Here is a 22,746-nt window from a genome sequence, read left to right as displayed (position 1 = left end):
GGGGGCTCAGCAATGAGAAATCCAGAACGTGTTTGAGGGGTGAAAGCATGGCCTATCTGTAACATACGACCTGTCGAGCTGCGTTTGATACATATATCTCCTGAATACACTAAGGCAGTTTGCTTATGGCCTGAGGGTTGTATATAGCCTCATAGGCCAGTCAATTATTTTTTTTCTGCAGTGCCCCTCCTGAGTGCTTTCCTTTTTCGGGACAGCTTGGGAAGGGACAAGAGGGGAGAGATGACAGGATGAATTCATGCAAGAACAGCCTCACCAGCTTGGACCAAAGGCTTTTCTAGCCCAGCTGCAACTACAGAGTCACGTAGGCCAGTGATGGACAGCATTTGCCACCCAAAAAACCCTCAGGAAAGTTATAACATGCTGGTGTACTTTGCTAGCCTCCGGTGATATGCTTTACAAGTTGCTGGTCTTTTTGCCGTCATTCTGGGATAGCTGCAATCCGTTGCAAGCCCATATCTTATACTTTCTCTTTACTTTTGCCCCATTATGCCACCATAGGGAAGGTTCCAGGCTTGCTGTTCTGCATAACTGCTGTAGGAATGAGCACAGTTGACAACTTTGCTGTCAGAAGAGCAAGTGTTGTGAGGTTCCCTTGACTTGCATGCAAGAACATGGGGTTGCGTCCCTGAGTGGCTGTCATGACACTCATACAAGGAAGGAGATGCCTACTTCTCCATCATCGCTGACAGCACACACACCAGTCAGACACAATTTTCAGACTGACTCTGAGACTTCTCCACTTTTTGCCCTTGAGAGTTATATCCGTGGCGTCGCCTCGCCCATTTTCCCCCAGCTCCCTTCAAATTCAAGACAAATGCCATTGGCAGAGACCACAGATCAAGAGTGTAACCTTCCTTTCTAGGATGCCAAGGGAGCGTTCAAGGTCTTCCTGTGGAATGGAAAGGCACCTGGAAAGAACAGAGCTGGATGAAAGCCAAGAAGGAAAGGGATAGATGAACTTTGAGTTTCCTTCTTCTTCTTCTGGAATAAAAAGATTCTGTTTCTTCCTCTGGATCACAGTAGCAGCAGAGTCGGACACCTAGGGAATTGCTAGAAATGGGGGCATGAGAATGAAATGCCAGGCATAGAGTTGTACTGGTGTGAACTGAAAACAAATGGCATTTTTTCAGAAACTCTTAACCCACCCTAGTAAGCTGCTGCTGTGTAAATGCAAACTTCTCACCTTGAAGTTGGTCACGTGAAGACATGTTCAAAACATACAAGGAAATGGCCCAGGCTGGGTGGTCCCATGTTGAGAAGGTTGTTCATCACTGTTGCATCTCAGCAATGTCATCCAGAGCTTCCCAAGTTCTGGGTGCTCTGTATGCTTGGAGGAAGTCACCATCGGATCACACAGGAGCTCTGGACAAGGAAAACACAGCTTCCACAACCTGCTAACCCTGGGTTACAGTTTTAGGGTGCAGACTGTTTCTAGAGGATCATTTCAGGAAACAGTACTATGCGTGTTAGAGGTAAAGCTGTATTAATCTTACTCTTCATGCATCTGTAGTCATTTTCTGCTGGTGGTAAGCAGCATTTCTCAGCATAACTGTATATTACCCCCCCCCCCAGGGTTTGTTACAAACAGAATTTGTGTTTAAAATAGAGTTGTTAATCTGATTCCCCTTTTTGTTTTTCAAGACATAGGTCAATGCACACCTGTTATCAGACATCTGTATGTAAAATTACAGCAGCTACCATCATGCTATCTGAAGTCATGGTTCCTGCCTGGCTACTGGCTCCTGGATCATGACTGTGAAGCTATTATGAGTTGGGATAAAAACCAATGCCAACACTGACAGCTTTGGCACAGGCTTTCCTACAAAACAATTGCCTGATTGCTCTGTCTCTAAACTTCCTTCCACATGGCTACTCCTATGGATGAGTAATCTGCCTCCATCTAGGCCCAGACACCTCTTTTGCGGATCAAATCTTCAGGAAGACAGAGTCTGCACAGATTTGCTGGTTAATGAGGATGCACTGGTTTCACCCAGCAAAGAATGATGGTACTTAAACTGAACCCTAGAGCTGGGGCAAAGAAGGAAGTTTCCTCTTTTGTTCCAAACCCCTTGTCCAACTCGCAGGGTCTGCAGTCCTTTTGCCTTCTTCTGCAGGGTGGGCCAAAGTCTATCACCTTATTTCTAATCTGAGCCTGGAGAAGGGCCATCCTTTCTGAGAACTTTGCTCTTTTCCACCAGATGGATTGTCCTTACAAAATATGATGCTTCTGTCTGCAAACTTGGTCTTGCTAAAAAAGTCAGGATTTTCTGTCATGACCATGGCAATGCTCTGGCTCTCTTATTGCCTTTTACTGGAGCACATTTGAGTTTCTTTGGACTTTTCTATCTGTCTTTACCATGACCCATGTGGAAGCATTTTGCAGCTTGTGGAATTAATGATCTGTCAGTCCTCTTGGACTAGCCATGTATTGATGAGTTGCCCACAGTTCTGCAGGTGGACACAGCATGGCACAGAAAGTCCCTCCTGTGCTGTGAATTTTTTACAGTACCATAATCAAGTTATTCCACAGTTATCTTATTCCTGTTGGGGATCACAGATTGTGAGCAAATTGAGGAATACATAGTCTGTCTACATGAAGGAGATAGATACTTACATATATTCTCTGCTTATGAACTTTGCACAGACTGGTCTTTCTTTCTTACAAATCACAGAATCATACAATCATTTAGGATGGAAAGGACCTCTTGAGATCATCTTGTCCACCCCTGCTGCTCAAGCAGAGTCACTTAGTGCAGCTTGCCCAGGACTGTGTCCAGACATGTTTTGAGTATCTCCACAGACAGAGACTCCACAATCTCTCTGGGCAACCTGTTCCATTGTTTCACCACCCTTACAGTAAAAAAGGCTTTTCCTGTGGTCAGATTGCATTTCAAGTTTTTTTAATTGGCACTCATTGTCTCTTGGCTTGTCACTGGGCATCACCAAGAAGAGTCTGGCTCCCTTGTCTTGATTAGCTACAGTCGGGTATTCATGTACATTGCCTCCATCATTCGATTTATGGGACAAACATATAAGCCCTATAAGCAATATCAGAAACATTGCATATTGTACCCATTTAATTCAGCTACATACCGTGTTTGAGAAGAGGTTCATTTGAGCTGAGCAGTTAGCTTCCAACACTGACAATGGTGATTCATGGCAGCAGACTTCCTGAAATCCAGGACCTGGACAGAAGCTACCAGTGGTCTGGACAGGGTCAAGTCAAGGTAGTCACCATCTCAGCTTTGCAAACTATGTTCATTCTATTGTTTCACTGTTGTTCCCATCATGATAATTCTCAGGTTTTTTTCCCCAGCTGTACACCAAATCCATAAGTGATTCTGCTAGACTCTGGGCTTGCTTCTCTGGGATCACAGTGAGCCAAGCTGCTTTGTCACCTGCCATCCACAAATGGGTTTTCCTGAGCTTGAGATCCTTAAATCCACTGTGTCAAAGTAGACAGGCTTAACATGAACCTTGTATTGTAACTTACAAATAACATATCCTTTAGCACAGATCTTTCCTAAGCTGTAGACTGTAGGTGATGTTCAGTTTCTCCTGAATGAATCTAACATCAAAAGAACAACTACAAAGCCTGTTATCAAGAAAAAAAGTTGCCTCTAATTCCTCGATCCATCTCACAGCCCCATCAGATACTTCTGTTGCCCCTTTCTCCTGCAGAGCTCATGCTCTGGCATGAAGCAGAGCCATAATTCTTTCAGAAGCAAAAGACCTTAATTTTATTAGTGCTAAATCCCTGGTAGAAGCAAACCCAGTAGACAAAAGAGGAGCTGAGAATTGAGAAGCTGGAGATCAGCCCTCGTGGTGACTCACGGGACTCATGACAACACATCAGCACGCAATAAAATGTCACACCATGAAAAATCCTCATTGTCTGGCTATAAATCCTTTTCCCAGCTGGGCCATCTCCCTGTCTTCTGCTCTACTAAAGGCCACAGAACAGTTCAGACTCACTTGTAGAGGTCTCTGAACAATGTGGATTTCAGGAAGGGAGCCAATACCCTCCCAGGCTGGGGCTTGGGAGGTCATCCTTTGGCTCTGACAGGATCTGGATTGACGTTTCTTTGGAGCTAGGTCTGAGAAGCATAGTATTAGCCAGACGGAGAGGCAGAGCAGATGCCTGACTACAAGATACAACAGTGAGGAGGAGGAAAGTGTGGCCTGTAGTCTGTGGCCCAACAATGGTCATCACTCTTTCTTGTCTTTCATGACGAAGTGGAGTAGCTTCATTGTCAGCAACAGGGAGCTCTCGGTTTTGGAGTATCCTGTTAACATGTTGTTGGAGCACTCATGGGGGACAAGCAGACTCACATAATTCCAGGCAAAGGAGACAGGTGTCACTTACTGATCTCTTGCTGTTTGGGTCAATACTGTAGCCATCAACCAATTGCAGTAGGAAAGAAGGCTCCTTTCTCCTGCTCCAGCTGTGGTCTCTGCAAGGCCTGTTTTGGAAGGTGGGATCCCATGCTGAAAAAGGCAAAGCCCTGCCTATTTTGGGGATTCCACTAGGACATTGAGAGTGGCTCATGCTTAGCACTCGCACCACTCTGGACATGCCTAGGAGCACACATACAGACAGCATATGATGGGAATCATCTCCTGTAACTTTGGCCACTCTGCCTAATCCGCAAAGATAGAAGTGCCTCCTGAGGCTTAGTCGTCTCACCTGATCTATATCCAATGATCAAAAAGAGAGTGTAGATACGTGCTTTGGAATGGACCCTTGGCTTTTACATAACTAAAGGTAAAGGAGGTGAATCCTCCCACGTGAAGTAGTTCCAGAAAGTAAGCAGTCTACAAGATCAGCTATGAGTCAAGCAGACTATTGTGTTTCTGGATCATGGATGTGGGCCGTTAGAAATGGAAGTAGAATGTAAGCATTTCTTCCTATTTTAGATCTAGCTGTATCTCATGTGTCTCTTGAGGCCAGCCATGCTTTCATAAGCATGTTGCCTTCACAGGCTGTCAGCAGCAATTGTGGTGCCTGCATCTGAGATGCCTTGTGCTGACAGAGCACATGAAAGCAGGTAAACCCCAGGACCAACAGACACTATGTATGGCCTAGGATAAACATTCCATAAGGGTCAACACATTTGTTGCCTCTGACTTCAGTTCAAGAAGGAACATGTCCTTCTGTAACCCATCTTAAGTCAAAGCACAAAGGACAATTCGGGACTTGTTTTTCCGTGCTGAAAAGAGGGCATTAGTCAGTAACGTGGTGATAAGACGGCCATCCTCCTCTTCAGAGCAAAGAGCAAGGCAAGTGATGAAAGAGACACTGTCACCTGGCCATAGCTGAAATCCAGCTCTCACACAAGAAGTGACCTCAGTTCTGCTCCCTGCCGGGCAGAGCAATATTTTAGATCATTCATGGGAATAATGTAATCCGAGAAGATGTTGTCTCCCTGGGCACATAAAACACCTTCATCCCTGCAAATATATACTTTGAGACTGAACAGATGTCCTCAAGCTGTTCATTCATACTGGACAGATGGACAACTACCTCCAGCCACACAGAGAAGCTGTTCTTGGCTTTGGCGGGCACCACTCCAAAGGATGTGATAAACCACCAACCAAGATGTCAGCGAACCTATTCTCTTTTTTATCCTGGACACTATCAGTGCATTTACCACTTGCAAAGGAAGCCATTTGTGTACAAGGTTTAACTTTGGTAAGGACTGCTACCACCAGGCATGTGCAGTTAACAAGTTTGCTGCTTCTCCTGTTGAAATCACCAGAAGATTTTTCATTGACATTGTAGAAACCAGTATCAGGCTCTGAAAGACAAGTTTTTTCCTTTGGATGATTTGAGTCTAACAAAAAGCTGTTTTGTTCCATCCCACAGGGATGTTACACAGTTACACAGCTGGGGCCCTGGAGAAGATTGCACATCTATTTTATGGAGAAGCAGTTTTAAAATAGTCCAGGGAATGACTGGAGAATGGGGAATTCCCGTCTCACCCCAGATGTTTCTCATAATCAGCCCTTGCTCTGGCTGACTGGTTGCATTCAGCTGCCCAGGAGTAGTGTGTTTGGGTGAATATTGCATTGTCCTTCTGAATGCTTGGTAGCTAAAAATTTTGGGCATGCAACACTGAACAGTATGATGGGACAATCTTCCCCTGGTGCAAGCTCCTGTCATTGTCTCTAGTAAGGGCAAATGTGGTCTGTCCAACTGTCTTAAGACGGGGCTTCTAGAAATACTCACAGATAGACCCAGAGTTCGGAGCTAAATAGAGCTGCTTCTTTTTTATTCCATATAGCAAATAAAACTTATTTCCGTTTAGCCGTTTACCGCAGTGGAAAAGTCACCATGGTCTGTGTTGAATGGATCATTCTTGAAACTGGCCACAGACCTTTCGGTCGAACAGGTTTTCCAAGAGAGCTTTTTCACTCCATTTAAATTTGGTGTGGGAAAACTTTTAATTTACGTGATACAAGAATGAAATGTCTCATTTTGTGTCGTAATGACATTTTTGATATGAAGTCATGACTCCATTGTGATTTTGGTCTCAAGTGACATTTTTCTTTCCTGTGGACATTACATTAGCAAAGTGGGACCTCCAGACTTTAAGCTGCATTCTGAGCTGATTTTACTGAAGAATTTCGCCTCTAATAATGCAAAAGGCAACTCTTCACTGCTTAAGCTGCATGATGCATTGTGCGAATCAATGGCCAAGTGTGATATGGGAGGTATATTTCAGCCAAGGAACAAGGCCAATCATACACAGATGGTAGTGGGCAAAATAAAATTACAAGAAATGCGTCTAAATGAGAAAACACTGATCAACAAAAGACGTGACTTCCAGCAGAATACCTGGGAACGTGGTAGTGAACTCAACATAAGAATTATTGATTTGGGAATTTATTTAAGAGCCCTCTGGGTTAAAATTCCTGAAGCCAAACAGTCTGGCATGTGTGGATCTCTTGGAACCACTAGGCTGCAGAAAATTTTGGAGTGTAAACGTTCTTGTCCCAGTTTGCAAGAAAAAGCCAACCTTGGTATTTTCATGGGGAGGGGGACAAATTCTCCATTCTATTCTGCTCAAATTAGCCTTGCCATTTGAGAATGGGTGCAGGACCCTTCAGTTAAGGAAAGAGGGAAGTTGTAAACACGGGAGGTAGAGGGTTGGAGCATCTGTCAACAGTCGTTCCCCTTCCTCCACCCACTTCTTTTGTTATGCCTCTGCCTCAGAAGATACACCACCTCACTCCAAGCTCACAGGCAGCTAGTTATCCTTTTGTGATACAAATTGAAGAGCTCTCTCATCTCAAATTACTGTTCCTAAGCAGGTACTTACAGACAATGATAAATTACCCCTTAACCTTTTCTCCGTACCACCAGGCAGAACACGACTCCCATCCTTAGACATGTGTCCTCCCCCTGCTCCTGCCATCCTCATTTCCAAACCTTCAGTTCCTAGGGCTCTTGCCTGAACTGCCTTCAATTAAACAGCATCCTTCTGGAGCAGAGAGAAAGTGAATGAAAAACAGGGACACAGAGATACCCAGCCAAATGCAAAGCCTCCTGTGTCCACCTTGGTGTTGCTGGGCTGATGCTTGCTCAGCTCCTGGCTGGCAGAAGACACTTGCTGAGTGCTCTTGCTTGTCACAGTCGTAACGTGGTTTGGTGTAAGATCCTACATGATTCCTCTCCAAATCACATTGAAGTCTTTCTCCAAAAGGGCACCCCGACACCTAAAATGCCTCTTCTCATGCTGTCTGTCTTCAAGAGACACATTAGCCAGAATGACCCAAGGACCCTTATCACTATAGCGATTAGGTAGCACTGGGTTGGGAAAAGTTGATTCTACCTCATGGCAGGACAGCTGGTCTAGAAGGTCCCTGTTGGTCCTAATTTCTGACGTATTATGAGATTTCAACCCTCAGATGCTGTATAAATGGGAGGGAGCTCTGTAAAGAGACAGAGGTCTCCCCCCATGACTATGGAGGCTGCAGAAGCCTTGACAGTTTTCAGCCCTACCCAATATAGTGTAGAGTTATTTGTAACATCCTGCTCTGGTAGCGTGTTCTCTGTCTTTTCTCTAGTCTGGGCAAACACTGAAATGAGCCCTACACAATTCTTCCAGCTGTTCTTCTGACATACCTGCTACTTGCCTACTGCTACAGGGAATGGGCAAGCAACATCCACCAGTACCTCATCAATCATCTCCAAATGACACACTGTAACACATAGGAACCTTAAATCAGTGTCTGCCAGAGCGCAGTGTGCTGTTGGGGTAGATGAAGCTGTTTTACTTTTCTATTACATCTGACAGCTGGACCAGTGCCAGGACAGCATGGTTTCATGATGTGTCTCTAAATTACAGTTGGACTGTGACATACTCCATCAGCATTAATTCTATCCACAAGACGTTCAGAGCAAGGAGAAAGGTCTCTTTCAGTCTGCAAGTGTATTGATCTGAGTGCACGGGACCCTTGGTGGGAATGAAAAAAAGTGCTGGCATTTATGAAAGGGAACGAGGCTGCATTGTGTTTTGTGGCTGGGAGAAGAAGAAAAGGCTGCTTGTCAAATTCAATGAGCGGTTTCATATGTAGGGAACTGTTTACGGCCCTTTCTAATTGCTGTAATATTCCTGGTGCACCCACAACTCTTTTTCTAGGGGCTTCACTATGACAAATCAGCTGCCAGGAGAAGACAAAACAGTAAAGTAAATAATTTAAGCAATGAAAGGAAGGGTGACCAATCTTGCTGATATCTCAATCTCTGCTCTCTGCCTGCAGGAAGGTGTCTCCAAATGACATGCAAGGACTAGTCATGCCCGTCAAGTATTGGCCTATTGACCTCTGGCTGTGGCCAATCTGCTACACACACCTTGAGGGAAAGGCTGCCTCCTTTCAGTACAATGCGTCTCATAAATTGTGCTTTATCATCCATAGGAGCTGGCAGCAAATATCCTCTTGAGTCCAGCTCGTTGTTGAAGCATGAGGGGCAGGTTGCCCTTGGTTAAACTTCAGAGCAAGAAACATCCTTTGGGGCACAGAGTTCAGCATCACCTTGAAAACCATACACAACATCAGAAGTGAGGTCCTGGTCCAATGCCTTTCTTTCAGAACAGGTTTCACTGAAAATCATGTTTGGTTATTGGTTAGCAAAGGACCCATGAACCTCAACTGCAGTCAGACTGTGAGCTCTTTCAGCTGCTCACTTTCCTGGTTGCACTCTTGCTATGACACAAGATGCGTTCCCCGGGGGGAAAACTCTTATTCATTACCAAAATCTCCTTCATAAATTATCTATAAAAGCTCACAAAATAGTTTCTGAAAAGTCTAGGGACTCATTCCAGGTGTCTAAGGCTAGTTCTTTTCAGTTTGGAAATCAAAATCTGACAAAGAGGCAGTCAGTTAGTGGGATTCATTATCTTGGACTGGTAGCATTTGAGGCATGGACGGACATCTACAACAAGTATATGTGGATAGGGGTGACTGATGTGTGAGAATCCTTCCTTGAGACAGCAGACAGCCCTGGCTGCTCAGCCTCTGTTAAACCAGCAGATAACAGCTGCAAGTGATGGGGTAGCTGTCCTCCAGCATCAGTTTGTCAGTTACAACAGGTTACAACACCACAAAGTACTATTGCCACTCCCTGGTTGAATAGTTGGAAGAAAAAAAAAAAACAAAATTTTGTCTTTAATATATTTTACTTCCCCCCAAAATCTGGAGAATGTTGGGTACCCGAGTATATCACCACTTTATCCTAAGGAAGAAAACTCCTCAGCACTTGAACCTTTAAAGAAAAATTACAAGCCCATTTCTTGTTATACAAAAATGCACAAAAGGTTTGTTATATCGGTGGTTTGATGGTGAAGAGCTCTCAGGAAGCACACACAGTGCTCTCATTATACTCAGCAGACTGACTGGAGTGCCTAGGTGGGAGTACAAATGCCTTTGAACTTGCCTGGTTGCTAATGACACACGCTTAGCCTATTGTGCTTAACTAGGGTATTGTCTGCAAATTGCTGCTAGTGGTCTTTTGTCATAGACAGGAAAGATAACCTGTCTTTCCTACAGCAAAACATAGAAATGTTACATGATCTGACGTCTCTCTGTAGTATGAATCATGAGGGTTTGGCCAGATACATCCTTGCAGCACAGAATGGAAGAAGAAGGGATAATTTCAAAATACTCTAAGCATCCACTGAATTCTTACAACAGTCATTCCCTTCTTTTCCCTCCTCCCCTTTTCAATGCCAAAGAGAGCAGGGTTAAGAAGTGTCTAAGTCTTTTGGGACATTCCACTTGCAGAGCTGAGGAAGGAGCTGCCTCATTCTTTAAAGGCTTTGAGGTGCTCATCTTCCTATGGTTTTTTTTTGAGGATCTGAGTTTTACATTGCATCTGCATTGCCCAGCGAGTGAATTCTCTGCTGCTTGGTCCCTCAGTGGTCCACAGGGTACCTGCATTAGTCCATTCTCAAGTCCCTTCAGGAGTGAGAGAATTCTGGCACTAAACCTGAGCTCTGTTCTGGGGATACTTAACCTCAGGGAGAAAGTCCTACAAGCAGAAGGTCCTGCTCCAGATCCCCAGTTCTCAGCACTATGCCATCAAGATTTGGACCCCCTGAACTCCCTTCACCCCATGCTTTTGCATCATAAGGTAGGCAACACATACCTTCAGAGTCACGCAGTAAGGCTGGTTACATCACAGGAATCGCTTTATTTTAGGTTCTTTGATCCGAAAATACACACATTTAAAAATAATAATTGCTTGCAGGCTAGAGGGGCCTACAGGAGAGCAACTGCTCCAGAGGGTTAGCCTCAGCAGCATGGACATGAACTGCTGTGCACCAGGTGGTTGGAAGGACAGAGACTGCTCCCTGGTCAGAGGATTTAAACACTGTTTGTGTATCTGCAGACTCTCTGGAGCAGCTTTACAGAGGCATCTAGGAGTCTGAAGGAACATACCTGTAGAAATTCTCCAAAACAGGAATTTTTACGAATCCCAGTAGGCATTTCTGCGTGTTTAGGACCTGAGTGCAGTTAGAAATCTGTTTCAGCTTCACCAGTGGAAAAGGAGTTCTAGCACCTCCAGACTGCACAGAGCTTTGGGGATGATACATGTGAGTTGCTCATACATATGAGTTTCTAACTATTATTGAGTTTCTTGCAGCTTCTTCAGAGTTGGAGACAAAATCTGTGCCCTTAGAGAAGTTCAGTTGCTTTAATCTTTGTCCTTTCCCTCAAGCTGTCAACTGAGAAGTCACCTGGCATCCTCCAGCCATTTACCGTGGGACATTAGAAACCACTGGATGGTCTTCTCATCCATGTTTGCATGGAAGGAGGGACGAGAGGCCGTGGCTTCCCATTTACAAGACCCCAGCACCAGTCGTCCCTTCTGCCTATGTATATGGGGGCTGAGCTATGGACCACCCAGTAAACTGGGTTATTCTGGTTCCCTTTCAGGGAAAAGGTCCAAATGAAGGAGGAGAGTGGCCCTTCTCCCCCCTCTTCATGCAGCGGCTTGTGAAATTGATTAGCAAACACACACTGAGAAGAAAATAGGAAGATTAAGAAATGGAATCACCATTTCATAATAGAATAGTTGGCTTGATGAGGGGGAAAAGAAAAATTAAAAATGATCACGTCCCTCAGCTGCATGCTATCTCCAGTGCAATATCAGAAGAGGGCTAAAAACTCAAAGACTGAGATTTAATATTGTTGTCTCCAGTGTTCAAAGAGGCAAGGACAAGCGTGTTGCAATTTCTTCTGAAAATCCCAGCTCTTAGGTGAGCTATGACAGGACAACACAGGAGAAGAGATGTCTCCATGCCCTGAAACTAGGGGAGAGATACCCTCCTCTCCAGATAAAATGAGTTGTTATGATTAAGTTCCTGTCCATACTAGTTCCAGGTGTTTATAACATTTTCAGGAATCTGACCTCCTCTTCAGCCTTGGGCGGGGGTATAGTTCATTTTCCCCAACCTGAGATATGAAGACTGCAAATGCCACCATCTAAGCTGGTTGCTTTTGGCTCACTTGGTAGTCAATAACAAGAAATCCACACTCCCAGCGGGTGATCTATTTTGGCTAATTTTGGTGGGATGAATCATGCCACAGAAGTGCCATCGATGATAAAGAGAACTGAGGATGAATATTGCTAATGGAGATGTCGCTGTGAGTACTATGCTGTGTAAGGTCAAGAGAGATGCAATCAGCATAAAGCACCTATTCTGCAAACACCAGGTCCTTATTTCCCTATGGGTAGAAATAACCTCTGGCGTCTGTGGGATGTGATCTTACATGTTATAGCAACCTCTCTCCCTTGCACAGAGATGCCAGGTCTGGCAGCGCTTTGAGGTAGGTGAAATTAATTACTCTTTATAGTCATGACTGCATTAGGCACAGGAGCAGCACATGGATCTGGATCACTCCAGAGCATCTGTTCTGTGTAGGGGTTTCCTTACAGGGTGCAGCTCCTTTATTGTTGTCCTGATGCAGCAGAGTTGTAAGAGTAACACAGATAAATCATTGTTGTGTGCCTGCTACTCCCACTCATGGGGGTGTTCCTCTTGGGAGGTCCCCAGCACCCCAGGACCAGTGAAGACAAAACCTCAGGGGGTCTGTGGTCTCTGCTGGAGGGACAGTGGGACAGAAAGAGATGACCTAAGGATTCTGTTGTCTCTTGGATGCTGATATTGGTCTGGACTTGAATCCTACTCTCCCTCCCTTCAACTATGCAAGTAGGGTGTGTGTCAAAAGACATAAAAAAAGAGGAAAAAAAATACTAATAATCAGATGCAAGGAAGTTAATGGTCCCAGTCTTCCAGAAAATACCACTGCCGGAGAATGAAGGGAAGGATTGTTTGGATCCTTGCAACCCAAGGCACTGGATGGAGTGTGGCACAAACAATCCTTTTAAAACCAGACATGACCTGGCCTGCTCACCCCTCTCTCCCAGTGCAGGGCTTGACATTTCAGGCCAGCCATGTGACGTGCTGCATGAGATCACTCTGCATTTGACCCAGAGTGCTTCGTTAGAGAAGTACTCACCCATCTATTCCCAGTAACACTGCAGTGTTCATTTTGTAAGGCATCAATTGCAGCAAATTAGCTGACAGTCACAGAGGGAAATATTGCTGCTAATGAAAACTTCCCATTTAGCAGCACAAAACTCATCATTAATGTTATCACTAACATTATTTTTTATTATTTTTAATTTATCCCTGTGAGGCATTGAGGTCAGGATCAGGGTTCAGTTGTTGTTTGACTTTCCAAAACACAGTGGTGAGTAACACCCCCTGCCTGGTCAAGCCTATAGCCTTGATCTGCTTGGCTGAAAGTTTCAAAGGGATTACAATCAGATCCAAGAAGATGATCATTGACCTCCTTTTCCCCTTCTCCTTACTCTTTGTGGCAATCCTTTCTTCAGCCATGTGTTTGCATCCACAGTGAGAGATAGGAACTGCTCTGGCTGTAGACCAGCTAGCTCTGCAGTGGCCACCTCCAGCCACAAGCTGGCCATAGGCAGTTGCCCAGAGTAGGAGTAAAACTCTAGAGAACTGCTTTATTTCATTTGTTGTTGGCAGTAATTACACCCATGGGCAACCAGAACCATCAGGGATGAGCCACGGAAGCACTGCAGCAGTTCCAACAGTCAGGACCACTTGCGCTAACACCCAACACCTGATGCATCGTTCAGTCTTTGCCCACTGACTCCCTCCCACTTTTAGCCTTCCTCAGAGGTGAACAATTCACAGCACACATGGCTGGTCAATGTAGATTAGAGAATCTGTTGGATGATAACTGGCTTATCCTGAGGGATGGGTAATAAAGTATCGTCTTCTACCATACATCTGTGTTGTCCCAGTTCAAGGAGATAAAGCCTTCTATTTGATTCTGGAAACAGAGAGTCATTGTAATTTTAAGGAAAAAAAATAAAAACCACAACAGATTAAAAAAAGGAAAACCTAACCACATGTCAGGGTGTCACTGGTGGTCAGACACAAGTCATAATTTGAATAAGCAAAGGACAAAACTAAAAACACAGCAAGAACTTTTCCAAGTGAATTTGGTGTGCGCTGCATTAATTCTGCATATTAGCACAGGCGCGGAAGCTGTAAACAATATTTACACCCTCACACCGTTGCCAGCCAACAATGATGACCCACAATAGCTCGAAATCAAACAAAGCCTTCCAGTGCTGAGGTCTGTGGCGGCTGAAGAGCATCATTGTGGTTGGTGCAATGGAAGGAGGAATGGGTGCTGCTGGCTAATGCATTTTAGCAATGGGTTGACTCAGTTGAGGAAGATGACATATTCTTCATCCTAAGGACAATGTGGTTATTATGGTCCCAGTTGAAAAAACTCCCTTGCAGGTTCACCTATCCTGCAGCAGAACATCTTGTGGAAGAAGATAGGATACCATAAAGCAGTGGAAAAAAGTGGAATTTCTGTCCTGGGGAAGCTTTTGATGTTTCACCTTTGCTACTGTTCTGAGTCAGGATGAAAACCTGAAGTATTTAAAAAAAAAAAAAAAAGAGACATAAACAAAATTCTTAATTACACTTTTTTTTTTCCTAGAAATGACAAAAATTTTCACCTCAGCCTCTCCAGTGAAGTGAAAAGAGTTGACATGCCAGAATTGAATCTCCGTCTGTGTTTGTTGAAATTATCCCAAATGTCACTTCTTTCATATGGCTGTCATAGTTTCAGGCTGGGTTTCTGATCCAGAGCCCATTACTTATGTCTACCTGTGGCTAAGTTCATGTTACCTGTAATGCAATATGTCAGTGGCCCAGATTTGCATGTGTGTGTGTGTCTACATGCAGGATCGCAGGGAATATGGGCTTGTTCTGATCCCAGGTGTATTTTACATTTACGTACTTTTTGCCATGGAATTTCAATTTGGGTCAGATCAACTCCAGAGCTTCCTCTGATTGCATCCCAGGCAAACTCCTGTTGAAACAAAGGGGAATTTTGCAAGCTAAAATCACTTTGCAAAAAACTGCATGAGTTTGACTTCATTTTCTTTCCAGCTGTCCTGTCTGGCACCAGAGTGCTGCCAACTCTGGCTGACAGCACATTAGCCTGCAACATCTGAAACATCAAGAGTTACTAAGAATTTGAGTCATTTTATGTCCTTTTCTAAAGGGGATACTGCTACAGATAGAGAAAGAAGGTAGAAGACAGGGTGACTGAAATGCCCTTTGGAGAGTAAATGAGATATGTTGGCGTGTCCCTGACTCTGACCACTTTGGAGTATTTATAATCTTACTTCCTCCAGGGGATTTATGCACTAAAGTGAATTGCTGGCAGTTCTCACATTCACCATACTTATCTGTTAATTTAGACTGAGCTATAAATATTTACCTCCTTTTTTATTCCATCTGAGGAACTTCCAGCTCTCTGATGTAGATGTGGCTGATTATTCATAACAGCACAGTACAACCAAGGCGGTCTCAGCTCACTGACTCCTGTCCCTGGTTGGCCCAGGTGACCTCGGAAGTTGCTTAGTTATCTCCTTCTCCCCACCCCAGCCACCCACGCTCTTGGCTGTATACCACATTCTTTGTCTTCCTACTTCACCAGCCTTCTCCAGTGGACCTGCAGACTTGGTCCATCTTGGTCTCTGTTGCCTTATTCAAAATCTTCTATCTCCAGGCATTCACTTGGCCTTAGCTACTCCAAAGAACATTGGCACAACTATCAGTTGATCCTGAGTGCATCTGTGGAATTTCTGCAAGTCCTTTTTGGTGTCACCAGATGTCTCTTAGATGCCCAGGAACAGATTTCAGTGAAAGAGGCAGAGACAGAAGTGCGTTTGTCTGAACTGTAATGGGTGAGACCAAGACATAAGGTTGGCAGAACAGCTCTCAAGTTTCTTCATTCGGAAGCATGACAACCCCCACAGTGGGAGGACCCTCCTGCCCAGTTTCATGGTGGAAGAGGTGACATGGTTTTGGGTGGCCATTTTGCATCTCTTGGGAATGCTGTGCCTTGCAAGTAATCACTTCTCTGAATAAAGTGCAAAATCACAGCTTCTCCCTTCCTTGTGACTGCACACACCAGGCACAGCTTGTCAGGACATCAGATCAGGCTGTCCAGCCACATCTGGCCTGTGAACCTAGAAGGGGTGAGAAAAGACCGTGTCATTTCATTGCTGATATGGGGTGCTGTCTGTGACAAGCAGGACCCTGTTGCAGAACACCCAGGATCTCTGCCAGGGCGTTGCTGTCCTTCCAGATCCATTTTACCCTTCCCTGGCTGCTGAGGAGCTCAAGGGTGAAATGCTGCTGGCAGTGAACAGTACAGCTTCCCTTCCCTCCGGAGAGCCCAGGACCCCACTCAGTGCATGATGCATAGCAGAGACAAGCTTCAGTGCTTGGGCAGGACTTTGTGGCTTAAATCTTGGTTGAGCATTCAGCAGATGCCTGTATGGGGAAGTGGGACTGCAGTCTTAGATCCCCAAAGCAAGGCCTGGAGATGTTTGCAAACCCCCACAGGATGAACCAGACTACAGCTCATCACTTAAGACTGGCAACCCTGGAGCCTGGTGCTGCAGGAACAGGAGCTCAGCGCACACTGATGGTCTGCAACACCAGGATCTGTTCCTGGGTGTACCACAATCATCACCCAAGTGCTACAGCCCACTTACTCTGGGACTCGTGGACATACGATTTTGGGAAGGATGGAGGGGAAGCCAACAGCTGGAGGACCACCCAACCATGCTCTGGCAAATATCTCTGCCTTAGCACGGCGGCGACAGCCGCTTCCAATGAGCCGGTGTGAATAGAGCCTGTCTGCCTGAAGATGCTGTAGGAGTTTGCAGGGAGGAGAAGGGAAGAGGGTAATGAAAGCAGCGTTTGGTGAGGCAGCACATGTGCAAATTTCAAATGTCTCCTTGTGCCTGCAGGGCTGGTATGCTGCTCGTTGAACCAGGCTGCTAATTTCCAAATTGATACTTACTCTAATCCCATCCCTGAAGGCGCCATTATGGTGCATTCAGTAATGGGCTATTATTTGGGCTTGTTGCAGGGGGGCGGGAGAACGAAAGGAGGAGGCAGGGTTTTTTGGGGAAAGCCTGCTGATTTTGGAACAAATCAGCATTGAGATGCTCCTTCCCCAATTTGCAAAGCGATTAGACTGCTTTAGAGCTATTCGCTCTCCTTTGGTTTGTCTACAGCCTTGTTTTGGGGAGGAATTTTATGGAATTTTACTGCCTCATATAACACTTATCCCCAGCAATCAATATTGATTTTAACATAACATTTTGTTTTAAGACTCCTTTTGTTGTTTTGCATTCACTCTGCATGTTAAAAAGGTTTATAAAATCCATGATATTTTCTCGTTTCATGAAATCTTATTGGGATAATTACCTTGCTCTGTTGACAGATAGTTGTGCCTGAATTATATAAAGAACACTACTGTTATCAGCTTTTCTTCTGTCTCTTGAAGAATGCTTTCCCACATTGACGTGCATTGGGTGTATGAATACAGAGTAAATACTGAGAAATATTTACTGTATCCAGTGTAACTTTAGTTACTTTTATTGCCTTGTGGGAAAGAAACCCCCAAATGCCACCCAATGCTTTCAGGTAGAGTGACCTTTACTGTAAATAGGAAACAAAACAAATGAGAAAGAATAATGGCTAAGCCTTCAGGACAGAGCATGCACTACATGTTTGTCTTTTGTACCCGTCTACACCCAACAGAGTGCAGAAACAACTGACCATCTCTGGAGATGCCAAGGGAAGAACGTCTCTGGGAAAACCTTTCCCAGTGAAAGCACTTTCACGGAATTATCTCTACGAGTTTTGATCCTTCTGCTTTCGGGACATCTCTGCTAGACAGAGCATTTTGATCCTGTCTTGTCATGCTCATGCACCAGTTTGGCTACAACTACTTGATGTCTACTGCTGATTTTGGCATCACTTACATCAGCCAAAGCCAGGTGAGGTGTCCCACCCCTGCATTGTGCTACCTTTTTTCCTCTGTGTGATATCAAGATATGTCTCGGGCTACTTTTTGGTGCCTCCTAGAAGCTGGACTTGAAGTGTCATGTCACCCTCCAGGCTAGATAGAAGTTTGTAGAAACAAGGAATTGCGGTCTTGAGCTGCTTCTGTTTCAGACCCACATACAAAGATATTTTTCAAACACATAGTAGGAAAAGGAAAGGCTGGGAGATGTGCATGGGGAGTAGAGATGAGACCATCACAGGAGTTGGACTGTTGCAAGATGAGATGGGAAACCAGGAGGAGGACTGTGTCTGGCAGCCTGAAGGCTGACCCTGATTAACATTGTAGAAAGAGAGCTATCTGGGGCCAGGAGCTCAAGGAGCACCAAGCTCACTGCACACTGTAACATGATGTATTAGTCAAACTCAAAATTATTTTTTGTTTCCCTCTTTTCTCAGGGTTGATGCCTCCATGCAGTCATCTCTTTATGAATCAAACTACCAAAGTCATTGTTCATGGGAATCTCTCCTGCAAATGTAGCCCACAGGAAAGATTAGTGCTTCCGTTTTGTCTCCTTGAGACCCTGCATTCCCCTACAAATTATCCCTGGTTTTTGTCACAGACTACATTGAACCTATGGACAGCTTTGATTTCTGGACTTCCAGAGACATAGTGAGGTAGAAGCATAATATATAAAACTGTCCTGGTTTTGGATATTCCCCAGCAAACAGTACTTTTCTTAATCCCTCACAGGATGCTTTACAGTATATCTATGCTTTAGCCAGCCATTCCCAGGCTTTCTCTCTCAGTTATTAAACACAGATGACTGTTAAGTGGATAGCCCCTGCACAAAAACAGCCAGTGGCAGACCAGAACGAGTACCACAAGGGTCCCCAAGCCCAAGGGTTTCCAGATGTTACAAGGAGGACCTGAGCACTTCTCTGGGATTAGTCTTTGGAGGCCTGGGCTCCCCTTGCTAAGGCTTTGATTTGCCCCTGTGGTGCTGGGTGATATTAGCTGTGATCAGAATAGAACAGATTGGATGCAAGTGCTGTATGTGTTATGTGAACTTTGCAAGAAGCTTGCTCTGGAAAAACCTCAGGAAAGAGAGAGGAAGGAGGAAGGATGTGTGGATTTGTCTCATTTTAAAGAAAACACCTGTCCCGGAAGATTCTGATGTCTGAGCTGCAGATGGGCAGAGGCACAGCCATGGTGAATCAGACAAAACAGCGATGCAATTGCTTCCCTGGGACAGCCACCAGATCATTAGTTCAAAGTTTCTCATCTCTGTCAAGACTGTCTGTGTGTTTTCTATCAGGGAAACAGCAATGTCCAAGAGGGAATAAACACTGAATTGTAGTTCTAGGTAGGCACACAAAAAGGGAGAACAAATATCACTTCCCACAGATACTAGAAAGAGGGATGGGTCCTGCTGCCTGTCTCAGGTCTCGGATAGGTGATAGACACAAGGGATTGAGTTTGTGTAGACACAACGGATTGAGTTTGTGTAGACACAAGACACCAAATACACAATAGATGGTTTAGGGAAAGGGAAAGAACAACTCGAGACGTCTCAAAGCATCCCAGGTAGCATTAACCAACTACAGAGTCCAACATCCACTCTAACCTGCTGTCTAGGCTCCCTTGGGAGTCAATGAGGACTGACTGGCATCTTTAGCAGGCAGTTGACCTCACCTCTCTGAGCTTGCATCAATATTAGCACATAAAAGGGACTGAACCCATTCTCTGGCCCTAGGGAAAAGTTCCATGATATGGCTCAAGACCACCTCACCTGACTCCTCCCTTCTCTTCCTCCCTCAAAAGAGTGTGGCTCTGTCCATTTGCCAACTAGGGTCTGTGGAACCCCTCTACTTGTTCCCAGTGTTGTTAAGGCTGTGAGCTAGCTGGAGGGCTGGCTGAATGGAGCTGGGCCTGTTTGATTTGCTGTGTAGGACCGGCTCACCTCCTGCAGACCCTAGGTAGCTTGGTCTAGATTCCCACATTTCAAGACCAAGCAGTAGATGAGTACATCTACTTCCTCTTTTTTTCTCACTAAATGGATCAGCTTAAATATTTAGCTTAACAGTGCTCTGGCTACAGGATGAAATAGCATATTCAGATATTGACTTTCAGCTTCCCTAATCATAGCAGGATCCCAGCACTGCGGGGATTCCCTCTGTCTTGTCTCATATCATGGGAAACTCCTTGAAAAAGTTGACTCCATATGCTCTTAATTTCTTTTGCAGTGTTTGGGGAGTTGGCTGGACATTTGTGATCCCTGATTCCTGACCCCTGTGACTGAGGGGGACAGACTCCATAGGTGGCCTATTCCACCCATGTGTCCCAGCACTCTTAGGTTAAGCATTGCAGAGCTCTCCGTGTTATGTCCAGTCAGATGGAAAGAGACATAGGACACAGCAAAGCTCTTGCAAGTACTTTAGGCACCGAGTGATTTCTGAACACCTGGTCTTTTATTCACAGTGGACTGCAACCAGGACTAGAAATAACTCAAAGCTGCCCAGCTGAGTGGAGGATTGCATCCATCAGACCCCATCACCACTCTCTTCTACAAAGCCAGGACTGAGAAGCTTAGCATGTCTTGTGCAAACGGCTTGACATGTCTGAGTGACTAGGAGTCACAGACCCATCCAACGTGCAACCCCACGTTATCGTTGGATTTGTTACCTTTCCTCACAGCTGGGAACTCTGGAGAGGAGTTTGTTTTAGCTGCATTTAAACAGGCGCAGATGGCAAAGCCAGCTGCTTGTTCTTTTGTTCTCGTTGGCACCGCAGCAGCGGTTCTCGGTCAATTAACAGTTATTGCTGTATGGCTGTTGGTTTTCTCAGGTTGGCGGTCCCCCTCCCCACTATGTAACAGCCATGCCTGAGTCAGAGCGAAGCACCAGGGGCCAGATGAGAGCTAGTTCTTAGATGCCAAATCCTGCAAAGTGCTCTAGGCTTTGGTGATAGCAGGTGACTTCCATTGCTGATGTTTTCCAAACCACACTGATGTTGTAACTGGATGGTTCAAATGACAACAGTTCACCAAGTTGCCTTAACATGGGGAAGCACAACAAGCCAGAGGGTCATGCTGCCTTGGTCCCACAGTTCCAGGTCCAGAGGGACCTCATCAAGCTTGAGAAATGGGTCAACAGGAACCTCAAGAAGCTCAACAAGAAGAAGTGCAAAGTCCTGCACCTAGGGAAGAACAACCCCAGGTGTCAGTATATGCTGGGGAGCCCAGCTGGTAAGAAGCTTGGCAGAAAAGGACCTGGGGGTCCTAGTGGACACCAAGTTGACCAGCAATGTGCCCTTGCTGCAAAGAAGAAGAAAGGTACCCTGGATTCCATTGCCAGCAGATTGAGGGAGGTGATCCATCCCTTCTACTCAACACTGGTGAGGCCACATGTGGAGTAGTGTCCAGTTCTGGGCTCCCCAGTACAAGAGAGACATGGATATACTGGATGGAGTTCAATGAAGGGCCACAAGGATGGTGAAGGGACAGGAGCATCTCTCCTGTGAGAAGGGGCTGATAGAGCTGAGACTGTTCAGCTTGGAGAATAGGAGGCTCAGAGGGGTCTTATTAATACATATAAAAATCTGAAGGCAGGGTGCAAAGAGGACAGAGCCAGACTCTTTTCAGTGGTGCCCAGCGGACAGAACGAGAGGCAACAGGCACAAACAGAAATACAAGATGTTCCCTCCGAACATCAGGAAGCAGGTTTTTACTACGAGGGTGACTAGGCATTGGCACAGTTTGCCCAGCAAGGTTGTGGAATCTACATCTCTGGAGATCTTCAGAAGCCACTGAGACATGGTCTTGGTTATCCGGCTTTAGGTGACCCTGCTTGAGCAGAAGGTTGGGTCAGATGACCTCCAGAGGTCCCTTGCAACTTCAACCAGTCTGTGATTCTGTGATTCTGTGATTCTGTGAAGTCATAGCAACCAGCTTCTATATCCAAGATAAAGTTCTGTATCCTACAAAGGACCAAAACTACATTACAAAGTGCAGACTCCTTAGTGGTCCTGGAAAGTTCTGACTTGTCTCTTGCAGCCACATGTTGTTCTTTTAAAAATTACCTTTTCTTGGTGACTATAGAAACAGGTTTTAAGAACGGTCAGGAGAGAGAGGGATGGTGCGGGGGGGCACTCACACAGCTTTATGAGTCAGCATTTTGATTCTTCAAATACAAGGTGAATAGTTCAGTGTGTTTCAGGGATTCACGGGCTCAGGCCCATGGCAAAGACCACCATAATATTTGCTAAATGCTACCACAGTTTTAAAGTGAAAAAAGAGTAGATTTAGATTAGATATTTGGAAGAAATTCTTTACTCTGAGGGTGGTGAAACACTGGAACAGGTTCCCCAGAGGAGTTGTGGATGCCTCATCCCTCAAAGTGTTCAAGGGCAGGCTGGATGGGGCTCTGAGCAACCTGGTCTCAGAGTGTTGGAACTAGATGATCTTTAAGGTCCCTTCCAACTCTAACCATTCTATGATTCTATGTTGATGACAATCACCACAGAGGAGAGGAGGGCTACAGAGTTGTCGACTTACCAGGTTGTGATATTGTCTGGTACCACAATGGTCCTTAGAGAAGGTTACTTAGAGAAGTCTGGATGTCTCATGGTGTATACATTTCATTAACGCTTCCTTGTAGTCTGACTTTCGTTCCTTCATCACACCCAAGAACCAATTTAAACTTTTTCTTGAAAGTGCAAACTGTTTTGCATGAGGTTTTTTGTATGAAATTTGTTTGTGACTGTCTTGTAGAACAAAAGCCGGGGGGGAGG

This window comes from Charadrius vociferus, unplaced genomic scaffold, assembly GCF_000708025.1.
Source record: "Charadrius vociferus isolate BGI_N301 unplaced genomic scaffold, ASM70802v2 scaffold213, whole genome shotgun sequence".
NCBI classification, from domain to species: domain Eukaryota; kingdom Metazoa; phylum Chordata; class Aves; order Charadriiformes; family Charadriidae; genus Charadrius; species Charadrius vociferus.
This window is presented reverse-complemented; position numbering follows the sequence as displayed.